This window comes from Phyllobates terribilis, unplaced genomic scaffold, assembly GCF_046119375.1.
Source record: "Phyllobates terribilis strain yellow unplaced genomic scaffold, ASM4611937v1 Scaffold_7__3_contigs__length_470593459, whole genome shotgun sequence".
Lineage (NCBI taxonomy): Eukaryota > Metazoa > Chordata > Amphibia > Anura > Dendrobatidae > Phyllobates > Phyllobates terribilis.
The window spans coordinates 31,392,004-31,401,939 of record NW_027362767.1 but is presented as its reverse complement, the minus strand read 5'-3'; positions in this window follow the sequence as shown (position 1 = coordinate 31,401,939).

Below are 9,936 nucleotides of genomic sequence, written 5' to 3'. Positions count from 1 at the left end.
ATATATATATATATATATATATATGTGTGTATATATATATATATATATATATATATATATGTGTATATATATATATATATGTGTATATATATATATATATATATATATATATATATATATATATGTATATATATATATGTATATATTTATTTATTTCTGTGCCAGCGATTCTGTATATAATGTGCGCTAATCATTTTGTAAATGACTTGGAGCTTCAGAAGGGAGGGGATCCCGACGCGCGTTGAGGGTCCGTGGTTACTTTGCGTGCTGAGAGGTCACATGATCCTTTTTTTCTTCCTTTTGGGGGCCTCTGGGTGCAGTCACACTCCAAAACCCGAGAGGACTCGAGCTGGGGGGGGTCATCACTTTGCACTTGTGCACTGGCCCAAGTATTGTTTGTTTGTTTTTTCTTTCTCTCTCCCCTTATATATAATCGTCTTTTTATGTCCACAGTTAGACGCTCGCAAGCTTTTAGTCGTGAGATACCCGACGACGGTCACTGGATTTTCTCTGTCAGCGCCGGTTTCAGCTGCCAAAGAATAAGATTAAAAAAAATAAATAAATAAAAAAAACTTTTAAGAAGTGCCCACATGCTGGCAGGAAAGGGAGGGGGGAGGGCTGCGTCACCGTCATGGGTGGCCGCCGGCCGCGACACTGCTAGATTGTAATATAAAAAAAAAAAAAAAACAAAGGTCGGGTTTCGACCTGCGGTACGCAGCTGTGCTGTGGTTCAGTGTGAACAACGCCTAAGAATTCTTAAAGAAACACACACCTGTTTTCACTGTGACTAGCGAATGTATAAAAACGAGAAGAGATATCGCTGGTGTGAGCTGCTATCACGCGTTACTACCAAGAGAAACATTCCATAACGTTTGTTTTAATATCTCGTTCTATCCGAGAGGCTTTTACAAGCCGCCTTTATCTCGTTTCAGGGCAACCGCGGTACGGACGTGGTCTCTGTGAGACTTCCATCTGACCCCAGTTTTAAGTGGTACGAATGTTGTGCATTTAACGATAATATTATATATATATATGGACGGTCTGCAATAATGAACCAATAGCCGACGAAGTGTGTGCGCGATAAGGGGGGGTGTCCAGCAGAGCTTGACCGCACCCGGGCCGCGACTTCGGAATAAAAAAAAATAATAAAATCCCGACCATCTACATTTAACAGATGTCCGGATGCGAATTCTATTTATGGCGATATATTAAGAAAAAGAAAAAAAAGTTTCTATGTGTTTTACAAAATGGAAAAAAAAAAAAAAAAAAAAATGGTTTTACCATCTTATATTTAAGGACGCTGCTCTCGGACAGGTGTGCGCTGCGTTTTTTCCAGCACACGCCGTGCGGATTATTTTATACGATGTACATCAGTGTAGAGGGGCCACTGGCGCGCTGTGCGGGGGACGGGAGGGAAACATACAGGCCAGATGTGGTGACAACGATGGCGGCGTTTTATCAACGAGGTCAGAATCAAAGGTGGGAGATGAATTCGGAAACTCCTGACAGGGGAATGATACAAATGAGGAAACAGCCGAATGTTAGCGACGACTGATGTTGTTTGGTTTATGTTCAATGTATATTCTTTTAATCAATGAATAAAGCATTAAAATACTGCAGCCGCCTCCTCTGGTCACTCAGCTCCCGGTGATTGCGTCCAATGTCGCCACGTCATTGTGGGGGGAAGCGGAGAGGGGAGACTCGGGCTTTTTCTTATTTATTTATACTTTGTATTTTTAGATTTAAACGTTCGCCTTGGTCTCATCCTTGCCCCTCTTTAGCCTCTGCCCTCTCTACCCTCCCTCTTAAGCCCTCTGCCCACTCGCTGCTTTCCCTCTCCTCTCTTCTTCTCTTTAGCCCCCCTCGCTGCCTTCCCTCTCCTCTTCAGCCCCCCTCGCTGCCTTCCCTCTCCTCTTCAGCCCCCCTCGCTGCCTTCCCTCTCCTCTTTAGCCCCCCTCGCTGCCTTCCCTCTCCTCTTCAGCCCCCCTCGCTGCCTTTCTTCTCCTCTCCTCTTCAGCCTCCCTCGCTGCCTTTCTTCTCCTCTCCTCTTTAGCCCCCCTCGCTGCCTTCCCTCTCCTCTTTAGCCCCCCTCGCTGCCTTCCTTCTCCTCTTCTCTTTAGCCCCCCTCGCTGCCTTCCTTCTCCTCTTCTCTTTAGCCCCCCTCGCTGCCTTCCTTCTCCTCTTCTCTTTAGCCCCCCTCGCTGCCTTCCTTCTCCTCTTCTCTTTAGCCCCCCTCGCTGCCTTCCCTCTCCTCTTCTCTTTAGCCCCCCTCGCTGCCTTCCCTCTCCTCTTCTCTTTAGCCCCCCTTGCTGCCTTCCTTCTCCTCTTCTCTTTAGCCCCCCTCGCTGCCTGCCTTCCCTCTTCTCTTTAGCCCCCCTCGCTGCCTTCCCTCTCCTCTTCAGCCCCCCTCGCTGCCTTCCCTCTCCTCTTCAGCCCCCCTCGCTGCCTTCCCTCTCCTCTTCAGCCCCCCTCGCTGCCTTCCCTCTCCTCTTCAGCCCCCCTCGCTGCCTTCCCTCTCCTCTTCAGCCCCCCTCGCTGCCTTCCCTCTCCTCTTCAGCCCCCCTCGCTGCCTTCCCTCTCCTCTTCAGCCCCCCTCGCTGCCTTCCCTCTCCTCTTCAGCCCCCCTCGCTGCCTTCCCTCTCCTCTTCAGCCCCCCTCGCTGCCTTCCCTCTCCTCTTCAGCCCCCCTCGCTGCCTTCCCTCTCCTCTTCAGCCCCCCTCGCTGCCTTCCCTCTCCTCTTCAGCCCCCCTCGCTGCCTTTCTTCTCCTCTTCTCTTTAGCCCCCCTCGCTGCCTTTCTTCTCCTCTTCTCTTTAGCCCCCCTCGCTGCCTTCCCTCTCCTCTTCTCTTTAGCCCCCCTCCCTGCCTTCCTTCTCCTCTTCTCTTCAGCCCCCCTCGCTGCCTTCCTTCTCTTCTCTTTAGCCCCCCTCGCTGCCTTCCTTCTCCTCTTCTCTTTAGCCCCCCTTGCTGCCTTCCCTCTCCTCTTCTCTTTAGCCCCCCTCCCTGCCTTCCTTCTCTTCTCTTCAGCCCCCCTCGCTGCCTTCCTTCTCCTCTTCTCTTCAGCCCCCCTCGCTGCCTTCCTTCTCCTCTTCTCTTTAGCCCCCCTTGCTGCCTTCCTTCTCCTCTTCTCTTTAGCCCCCTCGCTGCCTTCCTTCTCCTCTTCTCTTTAGCCCCCCTCGCTGCCTTCCTTCTCCTCTTCTCTTTAGCCCCCCTCGCTGCCTTCCCTCTCCTCTTCTCTTTAGCCCCCCTCGCTGCCTTCCTTCTCCTCTTCTCTTTAGCCCCCCTCGCTGCCTTCCTTCTCCTCTTCTCTTTAGCCCCCCTCGCTGCCTTCCTTCTCCTCTCCTCTTTAGCCCCCCTCGCTGCCTTTCTTCTCCTCTTTAGCCCCCCTCGCTGCCTTCCTTCTCCTCTTCTCTTTAGCCCCCCTCGCTGCCTTCCCTCTCCTCTCCTCTTTAGCCCCCTCGCTGCCTTCCTTCTCCTCTTCTCTTTAGCCCCCCTCGCTGCCTTCCTTCTCCTCTTCTCTTTAGCCCCCCTCGCTGCCTTCCCTCTCCTCTCCTCTTTAGCCCCCCTCGCTGCCTTCCTTCTCCTCTTCTCTTTAGCTCCCCTCGCTGCCTTCCTTCTCCTCTTCTCTTTAGCCCCCCTCGCTGCCTTCCTTCTCCCCTTCTCTTTAGCCCCCCTCGCTGCCTTTCTTCTCCCCTTCTCTTTAGCCCCCCTCGCTGCCTTCCTTCTCCTCTTCTCTTTAGCCCCCCTCGCTGCCTTCCTTCTCCTCTTCTCTTTAGCCCCCCTCGCTGCCTTCCTTCTCCTCTTCTCTTTAGCCCCCCTTGCTGCCTTCCTTCTCCTCTCCTCTTTAGCCCCCCTCGCTGCCTTTCTTCTCCTCTTTAGCCCCCCTCGCTGCCTTCCTTCTCCTCTTCTCTTTAGCCCCCCTCGCTGCCTTCCCTCTCCTCTCCTCTTTAGCCCCCTCGCTGCCTTCCTTCTCCTCTTCTCTTTAGCCCCCCTCGCTGCCTTCCCTCTCCTCTCCTCTTTAGCCCCCCTCGCTGCCTTCCTTCTCCTCTTCTCTTTAGCTCCCCTCGCTGCCTTCCTTCTCCTCTCCTCTTTAGCCCCCCTCGCTGCCTTCCTTCTCCTCTTCTCTTTAGCCCCCCTCGCTGCCTTTCTTCTCCCCTTCTCTTTAGCCCCCCTCGCTGCCTTCCTTCTCCTCTTCTCTTTAGCCCCCCTCGCTGCCTTCCTTCTCCTCTTCTCTTTAGCCCCCCTCGCTGCCTTCCTTCTCCTCTTCTCTTTAGCCCCCCTCGCTGCCTTCCTTCTCCTCTCCTCTTTAGCCCCCCTCGCTGCCTTCCTTCTCCTCTCCTCTTTAGCCCCCCTCGCTGCCTTCCTTCTCCTCTCCTCTTTAGCCCGCGGATTTTCCATGCGTTTTTCCTGCCAGGTAGAAGCGTTTGTGAAGCGTTTCGCATGCGGGTTGTCAAGCGCTTTCCAAGCGATTTTAGCATCACTTGGAAAGTGCTTGACAACTTAATCACACTATATAAATCTATGAAACCGGCATGGATTTTTTTATAGTGTAACCAAGTTAATTAAAATAAACAATAAAAATGGTAAAAAAAAAAACATATACTCACCTACTGATGGTCCCTGGTCTCCCCGGTGTCTCGCGGTGGTGTAAAAGGATCTTCCATGACGTCCTTTACTCATGTGACAGGTCACGCGACTGCTGACGTCAGCGGTTGCTTGACCCGTCACACGACTAAATGATGTCATGGAGAGTCCTTTTAGATCACAGGGAGCCAGGATGCATCGCTATGGAGACCGGGGGCCATCAGAAGGTAAGTATAATGTATTTTTATTTAACTTTTTTTTTTTTTTTTTTTTTTTAAATACAGGTTCTATGGTACCAGAGTCATGCCAGTTACTGACAGCAAAACACATCTTTTTACCACTCACCCAGGTTTAAGCCTCCCACACAGCGGTTTCTGTTTCAGTTAATGGTGCTGTAACCTATGTATGACAGTGATGATCATCATTATCACTCTTTAGTAGAATTGGTTACTCAGAGACCTGACTAATCCTACAGAATCCCTGACTTTCTGCAAGTTCCCAGGAGAACCGATGCTGTAAGATGCATGTACACGGAGACATTTTTTTTTGTGATTGTTCAGAAAGGATTTTATTTTCTTCATACATTCCTAGTGTGGTTATTTTTTAAGAATTTTATAGGGCAAAAAAGAAAAAATAAATGTATTGACTTATCTAGAGGTGTACAGACTACGCCTGTAAAGAAGAAGAAGGAGGAAACTAGTTCTTTAGGCCACGTTCACACGCTCAGTATTTCACATCAGTATTTTTAAGCCAAAACCTGAAGTTAGTGATAAATGCAGAAGTGGTGACGAGTTTTTATTATACTTTTCCTCTTGATTCCTGGTTTAAGCTGTCAAATACTGAACGTGGCCAAATCCTCTGCGGCCCATTACAAGGGCTGACTCCTGCCAGGAAAGAGGTTGGGAGTTTGAATCCTGCGATGGACACAGCATTATTTCATTTTTTTTTTTTTTTTTTTTAGTTCCCCACCTGCCTAAACTTTTGCAAAGTTTATATGGGAGGACATGCTCTCTCCAGTCAACATGCTTTCTCAGTGGTTTGTAGTGTGGGGGGTCCTGAGGTGTTGGGGGTCCTGAGTTCAAATCCCACCAAAGACAACAACTGAAAGGAGGGTAGTGGACCTGTGATCTGTCAACCTTGAAACCATCAGAGAAGGGAGTAGGGGGGTCGTTAAGTTTGTTTAAAAAAAAACTACTTTTTCCCCCTCTTAAGGGAAATTTGGACCAGCAGTGCAGCACCGTGACTCAGTGGTTATTATTGCTATCTCGCAGCACTGAGGTCCTGGGTTCAAATCTCACCAAAGAACAAATCTAAAAGGTTATTTCTGGTAAGGAATTAAAGCTTTGGACCGGCAGTTGTTTTATTACTTGTTCTATATGAAAGAAATGACATACTTGTCCCTATGGAGCAGAGTGGCTCAGTGGTAATAGCTGACTTTTTGCAGCTGTGGCATGTTGGGTTCTAATCCGACAGAACAACATGTGAAGGTACGTTGTTATATAAACCTATAAATCACTTACTCTTTATGCAATATTCTGTTGCATAGTAGAAATTACGTGGTGGCTCAGTGGTTAGCACTAGTCTTTTGCAACACTCAGGTTCTGGGTTCAAATTATCTCACCATCAACTTTGAAACTGTTTCTTTGTCGATGGAGGGGGGGGGTAAGTTTTCTTTATTTAAATTTTTATACTTTTTACCCTTTTAGGGAAGACTTGAACCTGCAATGATTTGATAATTTGTTACACAATATTAAAGCAGTAGACCAGTGGCTCAGTGGTTACCACTTGCTATATAAATGCACTGGCCTTCTGTGTTCTCATCCCACTAAAAGGATGAGCGGCTTTTTCTGAAAAAAAATAATAATTGACTGCGATGATTACTTGTTCTATACAACAATGGCTATATTGCATTACATAGAATAAATGGCAGCACAGTGGCTCAGTGGTTAATATTGATGTTTATGAGCACTGTGGTCCTGAGTTCTAAATCACAAAATAAACTCTGAAAGGAAGGCAGTTTATTTATTTAGCAAAAAGAGAGTTCTTTAAATCTATTTTTGCCCTTGTGATGGTGCTAACTAGATACTGAAATATTACATAGCATATTCTGCTAGCTAGGTGGCTCAGTGGTTAGCACTCCTGCTTTAAAGCACTGAGGACCTGGGATCAAATCTCACAAAAGCTAAAAGGATGTGTGGTTATTTCTTTGGCATTATAAAGACAAAATGACCTTGAAACTTTCTTTATCGATGTGGTAGTTGTTTCAAATTCTTATAATTTTTTATACTCATTTTGTACACTGCACTGCTGTATACTATAGACAGTGTGGTGGACTAGTGGTTAGTGTTGATGTTCTGCTTCCCTGAGGTCCTGGGTTCAAATCTCAACAAGGACTTTTAGTTAAAAGGAGGTCAGGTTGAAGTGAAACTATGTTTCTTTGTCAATGGGAAGGTCATTTAATTCTTTGTTTTTTAAATTAATTTACTTTTTTTTTTTACCTTTTCACCCCCTTTTTGAGAAGACTTGAACCTGCAATGATTTATTTTTTTTTAATGTAATTCTATAGTGGCTTAGTGGGTAGCAGACCTGGTTTGCACCACTGAGTTCCTGTGTTTGAATCCCAACAAGGGTAAAAGCTGCCGTAATATTTGGTTATTTCTGGGAGAAAGAAAATTCCTTTTGAACCGTTCATCGCCTTTTCTATATAAAAGAAATGACAAACTTCTCCCTGCGCAGCAGAGTGGCTCAGTGGTTAGTACTTTTGCTTTATAGCATTGATGTCCTGCGATCAAATCTCACCAGGGACTAATCTAAAAGGATGTGCGGTTATTTCTTTGACATTATATAGAAGAAATTAAAACACCTACACAGAGCAGCACGGTGCGTCAGTGGTTACTACTGTATCTATGTAGTGTTGGGGACCAGGGATCAAATCCCCCAAGGATGACATCTTGCTGTGCAATAGAAGAAATAACGTTCTATTACCACAGTGACTCAGTGGTTAGCAGCACTGAGGTACCACAACAACTAAAAGGATGTAAGATTTTCTTTTCGAAGTAGAACTTTTTGACTACTTTTTCTATCTACTGTATTGTACAGAAGAAATAACCGTCGTTCAGCACGGTGGCTCAGTAGTTAGCACTGACATTTTGCAGCACTGAGGTCCTGGATTCGAATCACAATTAAGGCATCAATTAAAAGCCTGTGTGGTTATTTCTTTGGCATTACAGGAATGAGCTAATACTCACCTATTGGGTGGCTCAGTGGTTAGTGCATGGTTCAAATATTCTGCAGCGCCGAGGCCCTGGGTTCTAATCCTGACTGGAAGGTTCTTTACAGCTACTTTTCAATTTGTGATGATTTTATCTGTTGTTCTAGATCCTGAAATGTTGCATTATATGGAAGAAGTGACTACATCCCACCTACAGCAGATTGTTGATTTTTGCAGCACTGAGATCCTGGGTTCAAATCCCACCAAAGACAACAACTAAAATCATGTGCAGTTCAGTCATTGGCATTATATAGAAGAAACGAAAATCCCCTGCTTGGAGCGACACATCAGCTTAGTGGAAAGCCCTGGTGCTTTACTGCTCTGAGGCCCTGGGTCCAAATCTGATTGAGGCCAGTGAGATTCCCCCTCTGAGGAATTGAAATCTGTGACTGCAAATAGACCCTGTTGCTCTTTTTCCTGACCTTCCCATATGTGCTGGGAGTCATATTGATGACTTAGCCAGAAATCAGCTCTTGGGCAGCACAGTGGCTCAGTGGTTAGCACTGGTGCTTTGCAGCATGGGAGTCCTGGGTTCTCAGACCACCATGGATGAGATCTGCAAGGAGTTTGTATGTTCTCCCTGTGCCTGAGGGTCTCCACCACTGATCCAAAGACATACAGGTAGGGGCCAGTGATGAAAGTGCTGTGTGAAATGATGGCATTACCTGTATCCAGGAGGGACACTGCTGCTATGTGGCTGCTTGTCTGTCCACCTTATTGGGCAAGTATCCTGAGTAGTGTCTGCCCTCATTGGATGATTGTCAGTTATTAGTAAGCAATTGATTTGTTATATATAATCAGCTCGGTTGTGAGCTGTGAAAAGTCCTTTTTGGACTTACCCAAAATTTCATTCTTATCCCCTCACATCACTAAATAGCATTAACTTACTAATTCCTCCAATGAGGGAAGACACTACTCAGGATACTTACCCAATAAGCTGAACAGACTAATAGCAGTGTCCCTCCCAGATGCCACACAAGGCCTTGATACAAGTAATACCATCATTTTCCACAGCTCTTTCATCACTGTACATTTTTGGAGTGTAGGTGGAAACCACAAACTCCTTGTAGATGTCATCCATGGTAGGATTCAAACCCTGGACTCCCATGCTGCAAAGCACCAGTGCTAACCACTGAGCCACTATGCTGCTTAAGAGCTAATCTCTGGCTAAGGCTTCAATGTGACTTCCAACATCTATGGCAAGGTCAGGAAAATGAGGAATGGGGTCTGTTTGCAGACATTGATGTCCTCAGAGGTGAAATCTCATTGGCCTCAGTCAGATTTGAACCCAGGACCCAATGAGCTGCAAAGAACCAGGGCTTTCATTAAAGCTACCGAGCCACTCAGAGATTCCTTGATATAATGTTAATGACTGAACTGCAGATGATTTTAGTTGTCTTTGGTGGGATTTGAACCCAGGATCTCGTTGCTGCAAAAAGCAACGACAACCAACAATCTGCTATAGATAAGGAATGGTAATTTCTTCTATATAATGCAATATGGCAGGATCTAGAACAAGAGATTAAATCATCACAAGTAGCTTTAAAGAGCCTCACAGGCAGGATTAGAACCCAGAACCCCCAGCGTTGCAAAACACCAGTATTAACCACTGAGCCACCCAGTAGGTGAGCTTTGCTTCTTCCATATAACATCAATGACATAACTGCATATGCATTTAGTTGTCTTAAATTAGATTTGAACCTAAGACCTCAGTGCCGCAAAACATCTGTGCTAACTACTGAGCCACCGTGCTGTGCGACAGCTGCTTCTATATAACGCAGTATATACAACAAGTAGTAAAAAAGTAACAAATAGGAAATCTTTTTTTTTTCCCCAGAAAAAACCTTACACCATTTTAATTGTTGTTCTTTGTGGGACCTCAGTGCTGCTAACCACTGAGTCACCGTGCTGCCCTTGGTAGCAAAATGTTACTTCTTCTATAGCTGAGAGAGGAACATACCAGCTCCTTGCAGATGTCTTCTTTGTGGGATTTGAACCGAGGACGCCAATACTACAAAGCACCAGTGCTAAGCACTGAGCCACCGCGCTGCTTAAGAATGAACGTCTGGCTAAGGCATCAATA